Below are 19,152 nucleotides of genomic sequence, written 5' to 3' on the forward strand. Positions count from 1 at the left end.
ATATCTCTTTTACACAGCCTTCCCAGGCTGTTCAGTTTAAGTAGCCTCTCTTTACTTTGCCTTTTCATACCTACTACCATCTACTACCGCTTGTTAACTGGTCATTTGCGTACTGTCTACAATAGAACCCTGCAGAAAACACTCTTACTCTTTTCTAACTTCATCACAACCAACACAGTACAGTGCTTATAAAAAGGTAATTCACATAATTTCGTATAATATTTATAAACCTATAGAGAATTTAAAGTCAAGTAAAAATGATCTGGTAAATGTGAAGACACTTGAGGATCCCGGTTCTCCAGGGTGACTGCAGTGCGGTAACTAAAGGAAGAGCAGGGCTCCCCAAGCGAGGCAGCTCTGCATGTTTCAAGGCGGTGGGCAAAGAGGCAGGAGAGACACACAGAAGGTGCGGGAAAATGTGGGAAGAGGAAGATTCCGGGGCTAAAGGGAAGTAAAGGACATCTTTCTTTCTGAAAAGGGAGAACTGGGTACAGAGAGACCTGCTAAAGCAGACATGGGTTAAGTTCAGCGGGTTGCTGAGAGAGAGAGCGTTTAGCTCCTAGCAGGTGTTCGTGAGTGCTGTATCAGTTTCCTGTCGCTGTGGCGACAGACTACCACAAACTTAGTGGCTCAACATCACAAATTCATTATCTTACAGTACTGGAAGTCAGAAGTCCAAAATAGTTCTCACCGAGATAAAATCAAAGTGTTGGCAGATCTGCACTCCCTTCTGGAGGCTCTATGGAGAATCCACGCTTGCCTTATGGGTTTGTGCGGAGGCTGCCCGCGTCTCCTGGCTCCCCGCCAGCCTGCCTTCAAAGCCCGCAACCGCGGCGATTCCCTTCCACGAGGCCCACCACCTCTCCGGTTCCGACTCTTCTGCCTCCTGCTTCTTTTAAGTACAGTATCCTTGTGATTACATTAGGCCCAGCTGAGAATGCAGGCTACTCTCCCTATTTTAAAGTCAGCTGATTAGCAATCTTACTTTCATCTGAAACCACACTCCCTTTTGCTGTAACACAAGATTCAAAGGTTCCATGGATTAAGATGTGGACACCTTTGGGGAGGTCATTACTCTGCCTGCCTCAAACACTAGTCTATGTTTCATTTATGTATTTAATCCCTACAACAATTCTATGAGGGGCATCATCTTTTACTCATTTTATACATGAGGACTCTGAGGCTACCCAAGGCACTTCTAGAGACTTTAAATAACTTAATCCAAACTGCCAGGCTTATAGGAGATACTATTATAAATGTTTGTGGAACTGAACCAGTACAACCAGGATTCAGATAGCACAGCCTGTTTCTAAAGCTCTCCGTGTGTGTGTGTGTGTGTGTGTGTGTGTGTGTGTGTGTGTGTTGGAATGAAGGGAAATGTACAAAAAGACTTTTCTTGCAACCTAATTCAACCAATACCATCTCTCCTCTTATTTTATATTAGAGATCTCTAGCCATGATTCTGCTTAAAGAAAGGATTTTAAATCTCTACATTCCACGCTACATTCCATTTAGGCTTTAGTGTAGGAGAAGAGATCATGTGTTAAGAAACAAGGCGAGCCCTGGCCAGTGTGGCTCAGTTGGCTGAGCATCATCCCTCACTCAAGAAGGTCACTGGTTCGATTCCCAGTCAGGGCACATGCCCAAGTTGGGGGCTTGATCCCCAGTATGAGGGCATGCAGGGGAGACAGCCAATTGATATTTCTCTCTCTCTCTCTTTTTCTCTCTCCCCCTTCTCCCTTCCTAAAAAAATTTAAAAATAAAAAAGGCTAAAATTATGTGAAAAGGTGACATACTAGATGTGAAAATCCAATGCACTGATGTATCTCTGAATCCCCTTACCAATTTTGAATTACAGAATTTAAATTTGTATATTTCTTCCCAATTTGTACAATTTTAGGCTCCATATTTGAACATATAAATTACTTTATAAACTATTTCAAGCATTCAGATATATTCCCCAAGGTAGAATATATTGGGTTAGAGACTATCAACATTTCAATGTCCTTTTTTTTTTTTCAATCTTCACCCAAGAATAATTTTTCCACTGATTTTGAGAGAGTGGAGGGAGGAGGGGGGGAGAGAGAGAGAGAGAAACATCAAGGTGAGATAAACACATCTGAGAGGCACACCAACTGGTTGCCTCCCACACTTGGGATGGAACTTGCAACAGAGATACATGCCCTTGACTGGGAATCGAACCAGAGACCCTTCAGTTTGACACTCTAACTACGGAGCCACACCAGCCAGGGCAACATTTTAATATCCTGACACATATAACTCTATTTCTCAGGATCCCATCAACAATATGGGAACGTATTTTTATGATTGTTGGGGTGGTATGATTTCCAGGTATCCCTTCTCATGTAATAATGTTCTCTTGTGAAATTCCTTGGACCTTCCCTAAACAATCATTGTTATTCCCTAACAATGATTGTCTTTTTATGTCCTGAAAAAGGCTAGAGGCACAGAATGGAGATCAGGGAAGGGGCCTGTGAAGACAGCAGAAGCCTTGGAGTTAAGTGGTTGACAAGTGTCACGATGAACTTATACCTCCAGAGAAGCTGTTCTCATTTCCTGGATTATGGCCTCTGCTTTGAGAATCTCACAAACCTACGGACTTCTCACTAGAAAAATGCACATGAACATATACTTGAATGTTTTCATACAGTTTATTTTATTGGATTTTATTTTATTTTAATATATTTTTATTGATTTCAGAGAGAGGAAAGGAGGGATAGAGAAACAGAAACATCAATGATGAAAGGGAATCATTGATCAGCTGCCTCCTGCATGCCCCCTGCTGAGGATCGAGCCAAAACCTGGGCACATGCCTTGAGAGGAATCGAACCGGGATCTCTGGGATTATAGGTCAATGCTCAACCACTGAGCCAGCTGGGCATTTTATTGAATTTTAAATCAATTCCCAACACAGATCATATAAAAACCAGTCTTTGCAAGAATATCTGTATGTCTCATTTTTGGTTTTGTGCCAAAGTTTGCTACACCCTGGAATAAAATCCAAAGTATGCAATAAAACAAACCAAATAATTATTTTTGACAAGTAGATACCAAAGTGGTGATGACTGCTGGCTGTACAGCCTCTGGCACCGAAGCACAGTTACAGGAAAACACCCACCTCTTGCATTAATCCCCCAGGAGGGCTGGGAAACAGGTGTTAGAAGGCTCAGGGCCCTGCAGGGAAGAACAATGCTGACTGGATTCAATGAGTGTTTCCCAAAACACTGACATTTTATACTTGTATATATTTATACAGGAAAAGATACAGTTTCAGAAACTGGGGGATATTAAGATAAATTTTAAATATTTGGGGGGATCATACCAGACCTACCATGCTCCTACTATTTAATCATTTAAAATGTATTATGTTCAGAGTGGAGGACCTGCATCCTTCAGAGGCAGGGTGATCAAGCCCATGTGTTATCGTAAATTTGAAATCTGAGCTTCCTAATATTCGATAGGTGAGGCTGACAACAGCACCCTCTGGTCCTGCGTCAGGCAACGTCAGTCTCGTGGCATTTATGTGAAGCACGCTGGATACCACGAATTGGCTCACTTGACCCCCAGTCACCTATGGGCAATCTGAAAAGCACTTTTTTAGTTGTTTAGGGGTAAAGCACAGTTATGGAAATACAAGATTTATCCACAGCATCATTTCAGTCGACTGCAGCTTCTTGGGCAACAAGAAGTGTGTGGCAGTGGCAGTGGCAGTGGCCGTGGCAGTGGCGGCTCCTTGATGGGACATCCTAATCCTGGACTGCAGCTATGGCTGTCCTGCAGCTTCCAGGGCACCTGGGAGCAAGTGCAGCAGACGTGGCACAAACTCCGGATTCCAGCATAGCTCTGGGGGTGCCCTCTGAGGTCCCCTTGTGAGTGACCTCTGTATTGCCACCCAAAACCCTGCTGTTAGGCCCTGTCAAGAATGATGTAAGCACCTAATACCCTGTATTAAATCTCTTCTGGCTTAAACTACTCGGAAGGGTTTCTGTTTGTGGCACTGACTACACACATACTATCTCCTGAAGGAGAGGTGGCAGTTTCACATCCTGGAGGAGCCATTTGTGACGTCCTCACTTGTTTGTTCATTTTCGATATACGGCAACGTCCTGCAGCTTACACAGACCCAATTAAGTATACTGGCAGATCTCATTCGAATTATGCCACTTGTTAACGAACTTTTAAGAGATTTTTGAGCCCTAGCTGGTTTGGCTCAGTGGTTAAAGCATCAGCCAGTGGACTGAAGGTCCTGGGTTCGATTCCAGCCAAGGGCATGTACCTCGTTTGCAGGTTCAATCCTTGGCCCTGGTCAGGTCACATGCGGGAGGCAACCAATTGATGTGTCTCTCTCACATCAATGTTTCTCTCTCTCTCTCCCTCTCTGCCCCCTCCCCCTTCCATTCTCTCTGAAAAACAATGGAAAAAATATCCTTGAGTGAGGATTAAAAATATTTTTTGTTTGAGAGAAAAAAAGGGTATTAAACTGTAGTAAAGCAAAATACAAGCAAGCAATAAGAAAATGGTAGAACTGACAACTGTCTGTTACCAATATCAGGGCTTTATCAAAACTGAAAGGTAAGAAAGTGATTATCCTGTAAAACATTAAATTATAAAACTTTTATGATAAAATGTAGGAAAAAAATCTTTGAGACCTAGAACTAGGTGGAGAGTCCACAGACATGACACCAAAAGAAGAATTCATCCAAGGAAAAAATTACTAAATGCAGTGCATGAAAACTTAAAACATTTTGCTCTATAAAAGACCCTGTTAACTAGGATGAAAAGACAAGCAAGCCACAGATGGAAAAAAGATTTTTTACCAACCATCTATCAGACAAAGGACTTTTATCTAGAATATATAAAGAACTCTCAAAACTCAACTATGAAAAACAATCCAATTTGCTCATTAGGGAAACAATTAATTTGCCCATTACGGAAAAGCAAATTAAAAACACAATGAGATATCACTATACAACTATTCGAATGACTAAAATTTTTTAAATAGTGAAAATACCAATTCTGGCAAGCATATGGAGAAACTGCGTCTTTCATACATTGCCAGTGGGAATATACAGCCCCTCTGGAAAATAGGCAGTTTCATATCAAACTAAACATGCTTACAATACAACCCAGCAACTGCACTCTTGTGAATTTATCCCAGAGAAAGGAAAACTTTTGTTCACAAAAACCTATGTGACTTTATTCCTAACAGCCCAATACGAACTCATATGTTCTTCAACAGATGAGTAGTTAAACTGTGTACTGTGGTACGTCCATACAACGAAAACTACCCAGCAATAAAAGGAAATGAACTACTGATGTATACGACAACTTAAATGGTTTTCTAGGGCATTGTGCTGAGTGATTCAAAAGGTTACAAACTATGATTCCATTTATGTAACAGACTCAAAACGTCACAAATATAGAGATGAAGAAGAAATTAGTCGTTGCCGGGAAATAGGAATGGGAAGGGTGGGAAAGTAAGGGACCTTGAGCTGCACAAGGGAGTTTCTTGGCAGTGAAAGAACAGTACTATACCTTGATTGTGATAGTGATTAAATGAATCCACACATGAAATGTTATCAAACTGCACAGAACCACACACACACACAAATGAGTGCATTGAAAACCGTAAAATCTGAATATGGCTACTTACCAGTACTGTACCAATGTTGGTTTCCTGGTTTAACATCATGTCATGTAAGATATTAAAACCAGGGGTGCTGAATGAAGGCTACACAGGACTCCCTGTACTATTTCTGTAACTTCCCATGAGTCTACAATTATTTCAAAATAAAAAGTCATTGAAGCAATGACATTCAATCATACTTATTCTAAAAATGACTAATATTTTAAGTGGAATCAAAAGCATGGAAATAATGCATTCTAAAATGTTTTTCATCTTTATCTCATTTCTGTTAGTTTCTTATTATGTACATAATATGCAGTAGTTTACAACAAACTTACACATATTAAAAATGCAAATACGATTTTTTATACTTCTGGGTATAACATAAAATTTCTGCAGACCTCTGTTATAGAGGCTAAAGAAATCTAAGATTCTACCTATTCCTTAAACTTTTTTAAAAAATATGTCTTTATTGATTTCAGAGAGGGGAAGGGAGAGGAAAAAAGAGAGAAACATTAATGATGAGAGAGTCGTCATTGATCAGCTGCCTCCTGCACACCCCTGACTGGGGATCGAGCCTGCAACCTGGGCATGTGCCCTGACCGGGAATCAAACCGTGATCTCCCAGATCCTCAGCCACTGAGGATGCTCAGCCACTGAGCCACGCCTGGCTGGGCTACCCCTTAAACTTTTTACTTGGGTAAGTATATGCTAGAACAAGAAAAACACTAGGACTGGGAATCAAAATAACTCAATTCTGTCCACATCTTAAGTCACAATCTCATTTCTCATCTACAAAATATAAGAGCTGTATCAGATTATTTCCAAGGCCATCCAGCTCTAAAAAACATAACTCCATGAATTCCACAACAGGAAAAAGTGAAACCACCATAAAGAAACCGACAACTAAAACTCTAGCCAGTATTTACTGAGAGTATACTAAGGGCTCAGTACTGCCAGGAATATTAAATACAAGACATAGATCTAAGTTGTTATGAACACAAACATAGAAAAGGAAATCTATGAAGATAACTTTACCTCAAAGAAAATAGATTAATTACTGAAAGACATAGTTTAATATAAATATCTAGATAACATTTTACACATATCCTCACAGTTCTTTAAGGTCTCTAATTTCTGCTCATGGAAGTAGTTATATTAGGTTCTGTTTTACAACAAGTATCCTGGTGTACAAGCGTGGGGTGGTGATGGGTCTTGCAAGAAGTGGAATATCAAGACATGAGAAAAAGAATTATTCTCCATCCACTTGAGTTAGACTTAAGACAGAATTAAGAGGTCTATTATTTAGGGGAAGTTAGACATCTGCACCACCCTGTTATGCCACCTTCTGCTATCCAGAAATAGCACCTCCCTAAAACATAGTCCAAAACCAGGAAAGAGACAAGAGTCCTCTAAGCAATAAAAACCAACATAACAAGGTCCTACCACTAATGTTCCACGCACAGGAAGTCCCTTGGCTCCACACACAGAGCCTTCTGTCATTTTCATCCACCATTCAACAAGTGTGGTTATGGGTGCTAGTCTCATAGCGCACTGAAAATATTAAATCAGAAAGGCAAGGAAACGTCTACAGACAGGTGTGATGAGAGCAAAGAAAGAGATACAGCCAACAGTAAAGTAATAAGCAAGTGAATCCCAAAAACCAGATATGATTTATAAAGGAATGGTTTCACCAACAACTCAACAAAAAATATTGGTTTGTTGATATTGCTGACTGAGAAGACTAATGACTGGAGATTCTTTGGCAAAGACACATAAATGGAACCACCAAAGTTAATTATTTTTTACCAGTATAATCCATCTTAAATTTTTAAAGGGAGAGCAAAACCAAAACCTGCATTTAAATTATCTTTTCAGCATTCTTCAGTATTGAACTAAATTATATCACATCTGATTACCACGAAATAGAGACATACCAAAAAATAACACATAACAAAATAAAGAAAAACAAGGAGCCCTGAGAAGTTGAAATAATATGTTGAAATTCATTCAGGCAACAAAGCATACATGCAATTCTTTGTTTAAAGATTTTTTTTCTCCAAGGAGAGGAAGGGAGAGGGAGAGAGAGAGAGAAACATCAATGAGGGAAATATCAATCGGCTGCCTCCCTACCCTGGAATCAAACCGCCAACCCTAGTGCACTGGATAATGCCCAGAACTGGCAAACAAGCAGAGATAAAATGTAGATTCGTGGTTACCTAGGGCTAGGGAGGGAGAATGGGAATGGGATGGGGTGATGAAAAGTTCTAAAATTGATCGTGGTGGTGGTGCTCAGTTCTAGAATATACTAAAAACCACTGAACATTGTGAATACTACTGATTACAGTATTTTGAGTTTAAAAGAATATGTTACTACTCTATAGGCAAAATATGAATTATCTGCCAGAATACAAATACAGCCTCCTAAGGGCGGTCTTTGAAATAGACGATCCCTGTAGGGTATATGGAAAGACACACCAATGTTTGTAGAATTCCAGAAATATTCTGCCACAGGGGAATAGCAGAGTTTAAAAAAATAATTTTAAAAATTAAAAATCTAGTGCTTACACATTTAATATAACAGACTCCACGGGACCCAACCCACCTCCCGGGGAAGCCCAGGTTTGGCCGCTAGGATCCTTTGGAAGAAGCTGTGGAGAACAATAAACAAGAGTGACTAATAAATTCACCTAAGCTGGCCTTTGTTCTCCCTCTTTGACCCACTGGCACCATTATGTCTATTTAAGGGTCATACTCAGTAGAGCTCACAGACTGTGGGGGGACAGACTTGACCTCACCTTCTACGCCTAGGGCGGTGCACAAATAAAGTGGTTCGACTCCCAATAAGAATGTGCTGGATGAATGGAGACTCCTCAGCTCACTGGGCCACCTGGTTGTGCTTGCAGCTGGGCTTTCTGTTTAGGAACCTCTAGGAGACCTTTTTCCCCTGAGGGCCAGCCTTGCGAAGCACTTGAACAATAGAAGCTTATCAAGCTTATCATCGACTTTGTCAGCCTGGATCGTAGCTCCCTTTTTATGAGCAACTTCCTGGTGGAGTACAGCCTCTGTACAGTCCCTCTTTGGCCACCTTGAGAAGTGCCTGTTGGCAGTAATTTCAAGGCTCTCTGGACTTGAGAAAAATCAAGAAGTGAGAGGAGATTGTGCTTAGAGTACATACTCTAAGTGTATTTTAGGGTAAAGGCAGATCACCTGTTCAGGGACATAGGTTTTGATCAATTTTTAAATGATTACGGGGCCTACTTTTGAATACAAACATACCGTGGCAGCTTTATAACTCAAGGAAAGGTGGAAGAGCCAGATTACTGACCCTGGGAAAATTAATAACAAATAACTGTATAAAAACTGATTCCTTTTTTCCATTCCCAGTAACCACGACTTACTAATTAAAATTTTCAAGTATGACAGTTAAGGCAGTCTCCTATCTAAAGGTAATAATAATAAAAAACTAAAGATGGGGAGAAAACTAACAATAAGCAACAAACCACTACCAAGAGTTACCATGTGATAAAGGCCAGTGCTGTGGGAGGATTTTCAATTTATAAATTATACATTTCTTTCATATTAATATTTTTCAACAAGCATGCGATACTTTGATGGCAAGGAAAATAAAGATTTTTCCTTTAAACAAACATAAGTTCTCCCCACCCCCCAAAAAATGTATTTGAACTTGTATAAGCTTAAGGTTTTTATAGAATACTAGTGGTCTAATAAAACTGCCCAAGTACTTCAGGCAACAGTAAAAAGGTGGGGTGGAGAGGGAGGGCCTCTAACTTTTGTTAATGGTCTTTACCAAAGTCCATAATGTAATGAAGAAATACATACATAACCGTACTGTACGTCAGAGCAAGGCTTATGCTATAAACAGGTTTTACAGGAGCAAGAGGAAAGAGCAGTCGCTTATGATTAGGGGAACAAAAGGAAAGCTTGCAGACAAGGTGACATTTCATCTGGGATGATCCCTCTGGTGAGGTGACAATAATTGAAACGCAGAGCACATCCTCTGCCCCCCTAATATTTTATAGATAAAAATAGTTCAAGTAGAGAACAAACACCCAGCCAACCCCCAAACATACTTTATTTTTATATTTATTTAAAAATATATAAAATGTGCCCGGCCAGCGTGGCTCAGCGGTTGAGCATTGACCTAGGATCCAGGAGATCCCAGTTCGATTCTAGGTCAGGGCACATGCCCGGGTTGTGGGCTCGATCCCCAGTGGGGGGTGTGCAGGAGGCAGCCCATCAATTATTCTCTAATCATTGATGTTTCTCTCTCTTCTCTCCCTCTCCCTTCCTCTCTCTGAAATCAATAAAGATATACGAAAAAAAAAAAGAATATATAAAACAAACAGAGAGACCCACAGAAATAGAAAACAAGCTGATGGTCACCAAAGGAGAGGGGGTAGGAGTGGGGAGAATATCTGTTATACAAAGCAATGAAAACTTCCCAGCCTCACCTAGGTTTCTTCTATTATTCCACTATTCCTTTACCACTTTAGCATCAATCCTATGTCGCTATTACTCTACACCTGTCACTACACTGAAATACTCAGTCTTTTTCTTATGGATGATAATTTTACATGTTTCCATTAAACTGTATACCTGTGATAGTAATGAGTGCCATCCATTTCTACTGTATCTTCCCAAAATGCTCCATAAATATATGGGTACTCAACGGATGTTGACAGATTAAACCTAGTTTTAATAATTGTGACAATAAGCTATCACTGTCACAAAAGATGTCTGTGGAACAGATATTATAATAATAAACAATTAAATCACATTTTTGTACACAGAACAAAAAGGTTAATATACTACCCCCAGGCACTGAACCAATTGCTGTACTTTGGTTTAACTTGCTTAAAAAGGTGTATATTAAAAAATAAAAATAAAATAAGTCTCTCAAGCAGCCTATATAGAACAGTATCTTTTTCTGTCACAAAGACCTAAGACAACATATTTACTGGGTACTAGAAAGGCATTAGGTGACACAGTGAATTTGCACAGAAATGGAAGACAGTCCTAGTTCCCAAGGATCAAGAGACAGTTCACAACTCAAGAAATGTCTTGGCAATGTGTGTATATATATATAAGGCAATGTTTTGGTTTTTTGTTTTTTAATTCTCACCCAAGGATATTTTTTCCATTGCTTTTTGGAGAGAGAGAGACATTGATGTGAGAGAGACACATCAATTGATTGCCTCCTGCACTCACCCGGATCCAGCCTGACAACGAGGTACATGCCTTTGACCAGAATGGAACAGGAGACCCTTCAGTCCTTGGACTGATGCTCTAACTACTGAGCAAAACCAGCTAGGGCAAGACAATTTTTTTTTAAATGTGAGAAGTTCACAAGAAAAATATGTTTCCCAGGAAACACAACCTAGATATTTCAAAGATAATTCTTTCTGAATGTTTTCTTTATATGTGCTCTTTTAAAAGTTCAAAAATTCTTTCCTGTATTGTTTAAATAAATTGGTAAGTAAACCAAGATAGAAATTTGGACGCTTGTTTTAATCTGCTTTCTCTTATGAAATGAAAAGGAAGATTATGCCTGGAAGCTTGCCTGCCATCTTGATCACCGAAGACGATGAATAAGGGGGGGGAGGGGTAGGTGTAATAATGAGTGACTATCAAGACTACTACAACACAGGGAATGTAGTCAGTAATACTGCAAAAACTATGTATGAAATAAAAAATTAGACTTATCAGGATGATCACTTTGTAAGTTATATAAATGTTTAACGACTATATTGTACAACTGAAAATACTATAATATTGTAGGTCAACTGTAACTGAAAAATAAATTTAAAAGTTATTACAAAAGATCATGTTTTCATGTGTCTGCATTTCCTAAGTTCTGTGGGAAGAACAGAGTAATTCTCAAACATTATTATCTGAACCGCTTTTCAGTCTCCCAAGTAGAGTTTCTCCTTTGTTATTGCTGAGCCTGTGAACTTATGTTCCACATCACTCAGAAAGTTACTAAATAGTGCATTAATCAACACTTTGGGAAGTTGTGTTGCTTTAAAAACAAAAACAAAAAAACACTGGGCCAGGTGTTCTGACAAAATTCACTCTTCTACAGAAGTAATTTTACAAAATAACTCAGAATGGAAGAAGATTGATGGAATGTTATTTTTGATAATGAGTAGCAAAAAAAAAAAAGACTACAGAATAACATACCCACTGCCACTTTGCTACTTTGTTTAAAGGGTTGTAACTTGCACATGCAAGTACTCTACAAAGTATGCACAAGAAGAAACTGTCAAAAATGAATGCTTACGAAAACATTCCTTTTCTAAATAAGGTCTTTAAGAAGGAATGTGCTGTTTCTAAATATGATTTCTTTAGCAAGTATTGACAGGTACAGCATAGCACTAATGCTCAAGATAAAAAACATACTTATTTTATCCATAGTAAAAGTTGCTGTTACGAATAGTAATGCCTTTGAGAAGTTTACGGAAGGTATCTGCTAGGCAGAACAGCATTTTAGAAAGCTATTTCTATCAAAAATAGGTTTTTTCCTAATCTCCTAGACCCTTGCAACCTGGTTTTCTTTTTTCTTTTCCTTCTAAAAGAACCTCTGCAAGTAAGTCCAGGTAATACTTTCCACAGTTCAAAGGTTAAGGCAAATTTGACTCTACATGAAGCTCTTGCCCTCACCAGCACCCCCCCCCCTTTTTTCCCCAAGTTATCTTAACCTGAGAGTTTAATGCTCCCATATAGTTGCAAATACACTAGAGAAGACGATTTTAAGTGCCGAGCAAGAAACTAGGATGGGAAGGAGACCGAAAGCAATAAAGAATCACTTCGCCCTAGAAATCAGCCTCTCCAGGACGCAGGAAACGAGCTTACGCCCAAAGAACCTGCCGCCCAGAAGCCACAACTTCCATCAATCGGCAAAAAAAAAAAGTTGCAAGGAAGAACTCAGCGCCCAGACAGCCGGAGTGGGTGCGGACTGAGCGCAGCGAAGACACTCCGCAGGCCCGAACCGCCCTCGGGCGGTGGCTGCGGCGCCGGTTGGGCCACTCCGGCTCCGGAAAGCTCTGGGTCTGGGGGTGCGCTGCCGGCCCGTAGCGACGCGGGCACAGCGCCCGCATCCGCACCCCTCCCTACCACAGCCAGCAGTGGGCGGAGAGACCAAAGGAAAAGAGGGACAATGCTGGGCCGGGCAGGCGGTTCCGCGCGCTCCACGGGTCTCCAGCACCCCTTCCGCCCCGGGCTGCCAGCTGCCGCGCCAAGTTTGCTCCTCGGCCCACCCTTCACGGCCGGGGCGGAGAAACGGTGGCCGCTGACCTCCCCCCGCCTCGCCACCACCGCCTTCCTCCCCGCCCGGCGGCTCCCAGAGTCCGCGAGGAGGCGGCGCGCGCGAGGGGAGGCGGGCGCGCGAAGGGAAGGGGGCGCGCACGAAGGGAGCCGGGCGCGCGGGGGAGCGAGGCGCGCGGCGCTCCCCGAGGACCCACTGCCGCTCCGGCGGGTTTTCGGTTGAGGCGGGGGCTGAGCTGCGGTTTAGTGTCCGTTATGAGTCTTGGCCGGGGCGGAGCAGCTTGCCAGCCATCCTGGCCCGCCTCCCCCTTGGCTTCCATCGGGCAGCCAGGCGAGGGCCGGCGACTTCGTCTCCCGCCAGGGCTGGGGCCGCTGGTCGGCGAGCATCCCGGCGCCTGCCCCTGGGGCTGGAAGAGAAAGTGAAATGAAGCGCCTTTCCCCAAGAAACACCTACCGGTCCCCAGTCCAAGTGCAGCTGCCTCCTCCAGCGCCGCTGGTCCCCGCCCTCCGGCCCCAGGCTCCGTTCTCTTGACAATGGCGCGTCCCCTTTAAGGGATAATCCGATCGGAACCGATCTGTGGTTAAACCTCCCTCCGACTCTGATTTTAACCGGATTCCTCGCTGCCCCGAGCCCGATGAGCGCTCGGCTGTGCCGCGAGCTCTTACCACCCCTTCCCCGCCCCGCCCACTCCCCTCACCTTGCTGATTGGCGAGAAACACTACAACAGGAACAGCAGCCTTGGCACCCCACTGGCCAGGCCAGCCGCCGCTCAGACCTACCCCCGCCCCGCCCCGCCCCTCCCCCTCGGTTGGCTCTGTCTCTAATCACTCTCTGTCTTCTACTCTATCGTTGCTTTGGAGAACTGGCAGTCAAGGCTCACCCTCCCGCCTCCGGAAAGCGAACTTTTATTTTTATTGGTAAAAGGACATCTTCCTGTGCACCTGATTGGGCAAGGAAGGAGCTATTCTGCACGCCCCTTACCGTAGCGCTCCCCGCTGCGGGTTCGAGAGACGCCCGAAAAGTGCTCCCTACTTTGCCTTTTTCTAAGCTCCTTTCCCTTAGATGTTGGTAAGGGTCCTGGGCAAAATCACAACCTGTATTGGAGAAAGCTGGAAAAGGAGAAGAGAAAAATGCAGTCTTCTCCCAATGAGTAAGATGTCCCTCCCGAGCTGGAGCGCTTACAATGAATTAGAAGACCTTTAGTTCTAGTGCTAACTCCTGAGATTTACTCAACAAGTCTGCACTCACTGTCCACTCTGCTCCTACCGTCCATTCCGCTGGCATTTCGCTACCCCGAAGAGTTTTAATTATGCTATCTGTAAACCTGGAGATGTCCTTGTTTGTCTCGCAATTGTTCATTTAAAAAACCATTTGAACAATGTTATTTTAAAATTCTGTTTAATTCACGTCCTTTGTGTTTTCTTGGAGGGAGCTGCCCTGGAGGGATCATTCCTGAAAGGATGTCCCCAATTTCCCACTGGAGCTGTAAGAATCGAAAGGGTTGTGACTACTAAAATCGGGTATGGTTAAGTGCTTTTGGTGCCCATAAGAATGTTTGAGGAAAACGTTTAAGCTTTCCAATTACGTTTGAAATTTTGGACCTTAGAATATTTTAGTGCATTTGCAGTGATAGCTCAGCGGAACCCAGCGATGCCAAGAAAGTGACAGCGCTGAGCAGGACGCTAGAAGGGGGGTTAGTGACAGAAGGGGAACTAGACATCCGTAGTCAATAGGACTTTTTCCTGAGTGCAAGTGAAAAATCTCCTGGGGATGCTCATAAATATGGAAGACTGAGAAAAGGGGAACGTTGTAGGTGGTTTATGTTTTTCTGGTGGGGGCAAGACACAAGGAAATATCTGGGTTATCTTTACATAGCCTTCACAATTACTAAGTTTCTACAACTAAATTTTTATTTTCAGCCCATTCCGTTTGGTTTTCGGCGGTTCTTTTTCCTACAGCCAAGGCAAAGTAATACTCCTGGTTTTCTCCTGATTTACTCCTCTCAAGCTTTGAAATTGATTCTAGGTTATGATCATCTATATTAGAATAGAATCAAATAAGAATATTCTATATTTTGATATCTAGTATGATCTTCTTGAAATAAAGACATCTAGTATTTCAGATGTGTACACAACTGCAGGTTTTTGTTCAAGGTCTAGGTGATGTTGTCAAGTTCTTTGTAAAACACCTGCTCTATGATGACAGGTGTTACACTAGCACACTGAGTTGACAACTCCTGAGGACAGACTACAGTAACCTCCAAATTCTCTTCCTCACATTTAACCAACCATGCTGAGATCATCACCTTACTAATATAATTTATATTATTTTTTCTCTATTTCACACTTGCCCACAAGAGGATTATTTATCACTTTTTAGCTTATACAGCCAGCCTCCTAGTACTAATAATCCTATTGGCATTTCATACTGAGAAAGAATTTTAAAAATCTGCAAACCTAGAGCTTCCAATATGCAGGTCATTCTTAAGAATGTTCAGTGTTACTAAACACAGCCCCAGTTTCTAACCACAGAGAAATTTACAATTTGCACTTTCCCCTTCAGAGGTACTTTATCTACTACCTTTATTTCACATTTCTAAGCCAAATCTCCATTCTTTAAAAAGAAATATTCCCCCAATACGTCAATATGACTAGCTTTTTAATATCCTTGTATGTAGATTTTTGTCAAATTCATTTAAAGGGTGAAATACATTATGATCACTTAATCTACCTGCTTATATACAAAGGTTAAACCATATTAAAGAACCACCAGTTAAGTCAGTAATTCCTTTTCCTCAGAAAAATTGTTACCATTTATATTGCAAATTCTTTCCAATTCACCATACATTTATATAGTAACTATTATGTGTTAAGTAACAAATAGGGAAAGAAATGGTAAATATATATCCATTCTCCAGGAGAGTATAATGAATCTCTAAATTCTATTCATAAGTAGCAAAATTTTACCCCTCACTCAGCACCTGGGTGGATACCTTCTATATATATTAACCAATGATTTTCTAGAATAAAACTAAGAAAAATTCAATAGGTGTCAACCAAAATCTCTTCCCCAGTTCTTTCTTAATATTAACAAGAATGAGACATGTTAAGAGAAAATACAGTCATAGTAATTTGGTTTTATAAAGAAATTTCAAGAAATATTTCCTGGGTCTCTATAGGAGAGGCCCAAAACCACCTATCTTTCAATCTGTTTCTTTGTAAAATGAGAACTGATATTCATTGAGAATATCACCGTAAAATCTTTAATCATCAGTAAAAAATTCGATTATGTTCAATATATTATACTTGTGTATATTATGTGCTGTTGAGTCAACTCTGACTCCTAGTGAGTCTATGAATGAGTGATGTCTACAATATCGTGTCCTCAACACGCTACTCAGCTCCTGTAGACTCATGCCTACAGCTTCTTTTATAGAGGCAAACCATCCATATTTGGTCTTCCTCTTTTCCTGCTGTTATTCTACTTTCTGAGGCAGAAAGAAAATCCTAATACATTTTCAGAAAGATTTCCAATTCTCTCCTGCTTAAAATCCTTCAAAGATTCTCTAGGCACATATTGAATATAGTCCAACCAACTCAGCAAAGCATACAAGTCCCTTTATAATCTGATTCCAGGCTACCTCTCAGATTTCTTCTCTAGCCATTTCTTCATTTGACACTTGAAATGGCTGCTCTATCAATATCAATGAAGCATCAATATCAATGGTTCTGCTCTTCAAAAACTCACTGTCTTTGAGCATGTGGATCCCTTTGAGTAGAACAGCCTTCCAGTCCATGCTCACCTGGAGGACTCTTCTATCTGTCCATCAAACCCCAATAGAACTGTGACACCTTCTCTAATTGCACTCCCCTCCCTGACGTAACTATTTCTCTACATACATACATCTATTATTCTGTTTGCAGGTATCACATTGAAGATAGAACTTAAATGTTTCTTTTTCTGTCTTTTGCACTAATCTGGTTTGTTCTCAAAAGCAAAGGCCATACTTACACATCTTTTCATCAACATCATTTACGATGATGCCTGGCATAACTGAAGGCTTTCTATAAATGACTGTCAAATCAAGTTGAATAAGCAAAGCTGAAACAAAATGATTAACCTACAATGTGAAAATCTAATTAATCAGAAAACTATTCCAGGATTATTCTAATTAATATTTTATTGTAAACCTATCTTATCACTTAGTCTAGATCACTGGTTCCCAAACTTTTTAATTTCAAGGACAGGTAAAATTTGCAACGAATTTTCAGGAATTGACATAGGCTTAACTTTTTATTTTGCAAAGTAAAGGTAGAAAAATAAATATAAATAAATCCTCTATCTATGCTCCCCAATTACTTTATAAAATAAGAATATTTTAAAACCCAAAATTGGGAAGGTTATAACTTCATAGTGAAAGTTCTTTGAATAAATTTGACATGAAAAACTTGCACAAACCACTGCACTTCACAATACTGATACTTCTTTTCATCTATTTTAAAAGCAGGTTTAGAAATAATATCCCTAAGGTGTTTTCCCCCATAATGTCCAGGGGTGAGGGGGCGGATTATTTGACTATTTGTTAATTTCTAGTCTACCCATAGTGAATGATCATTAGAGGTCATCACTATTTTTCTTAAATAAAAATGTCTGTGTATATTATATCAGTAAATATTGACATGTTTTTACCATTTTTTGCATTATGACTTCTTCATAGCTTAAATGACCTTTTGTCTTTGAGTGTCATTATAAACACATTCAACATGTCTACATAATACTCAACTCATCACAACTAGACAGTAGAGCACCTTCTAAGCAGACTCTGTTGTCTGTCAGTATCATCCCTGCTATTTTCAAGTGTGTTCTTGGTATAGAGAAACTCTTAATGTTTACAGAGGCCCTTGAAAAACGTTTCTTGAATTCTTTTTTGTGTCTATCACATCTTACAGAGTTCCCCTCCTTTCCTTTGGAAAGCTTACCACTCTTTTAAAACCATTGTTCAGCCCTTAGAAAGCTCCCCCACTGTTTGTCAATGAGTCAAACAACATTTAAATGGTTTTAAATTTTTTTCCCCCCAATTTTTGCTGAGCTTCCAAAACATTAGGTTAAATGCCTGATAACCATCAATGATTATCATAGTGTCTATGCTGTATCAATTATGATAATGATAATATGAGCCATATTAAAGCAGAGAAATGTTTGTTATATTACTGCTATATATGTGTGTATATATAAACATATATATATGCTTTTTAAAATAATGCAAACCAATCAAATATAAATTCTTTATGATGAGAAGCTCATAATGGCTACGCATCCTATAGAAAAAGTCTGATGCCACGGTAAAGGTCTAGAAATATCCTCTAAATTATGTTGAATAATTGATTTCTTGTTCTATGGGACACTTGAATAATGTATATGAGATTATCTTCCACTTAATAAAATATTGTATTTATTTTGACTTATTTCAATTTCTATACCTATTTAGATTGTTTAGGAGCTTTATATTTTAAGGCTACTTTATTATAAAGATATTAATAAGATCTTAACTTATCCAAAATACATATGGTCCTGCTGGTATGTTACTTTTCTGCCATTTTTCTTTCCTTTATCATTTCTAGAGGGCTTCCATTCTAAACAGATCCATCCTATGGAAATGTGAATTTTAAAAAGAGATAAATCAAGGATTAAATACTGACTTTATAGGTGAATTACTCTGATGGGGTTTTTAGAATCTTATTGAGTTTGGATCTATTTCCACTCACAGTTTTTCAGAAGTAAAAGGCATTATATAAAGAAAGACACGTATGTTCAGTACAATCCCCTTTGTTTCCTCTCTCACTAAAAATATCTTTGAATTCAGCAGCCATGAACATACACAGTGGTTACTTTTCAGATTAGATTTTTAAGTTAATTTATTTAAAGGAATGAAAGGTTCCTCTGTCTTTGTGGGGATGATTACCTACTACTATGATGATATCACTTTGAAACTATCTTAAAACTGTTAGATTTTAATGTGTACTTTAAAGTGTTGCTCTGGAAAGTATGATTGTAACCGGAAAGGGACACAGTCCCTTTAAAAGAAGATAGAAAGCAGTTTTTAATCTGTTCCCAGTATATGTGTTGAAGGAAAGTTGGTGGGAAAATGTAGACACTCTTTTTAATTCATTGCTACCACCTACCAACTCATTATCTCATTTAGAAAAAGAATTTATGA

At 40.1% G+C, this 19,152-nt stretch overlaps 1 protein-coding gene across 8 annotated transcripts in view; it reads right to left on the reverse strand.

The window, feature by feature from the left end:
• The window catches only part of FRYL (FRY like transcription coactivator), a 232,288-nt gene extending 218,673 nt beyond the window's left edge, over nt 1-13,615 (reverse strand). For 6 of the 8 annotated variants that reach the window (XM_081118984.1, XM_081118983.1, XM_081118981.1 and 3 more), the window contains exon 1: nt 13,389-13,615. The gene's annotated coding sequence lies outside the window, so the exon portion shown is untranslated. The remainder of the gene's footprint in view (nt 1-13,388) is intronic. The other 2 variants (XM_081118977.1, XM_081118985.1) reach the window with 1 other exon arrangement.
• Between the last annotated feature and the right edge of the window lie 5,537 nt (nt 13,616-19,152).

The sequence above is a fragment of the Miniopterus schreibersii genome (genome assembly GCF_964146895.1).
Source record: "Miniopterus schreibersii genome assembly, chromosome: 1".
In the NCBI taxonomy this organism is placed as follows: Eukaryota; Metazoa; Chordata; class Mammalia; order Chiroptera; family Miniopteridae; genus Miniopterus; species Miniopterus schreibersii.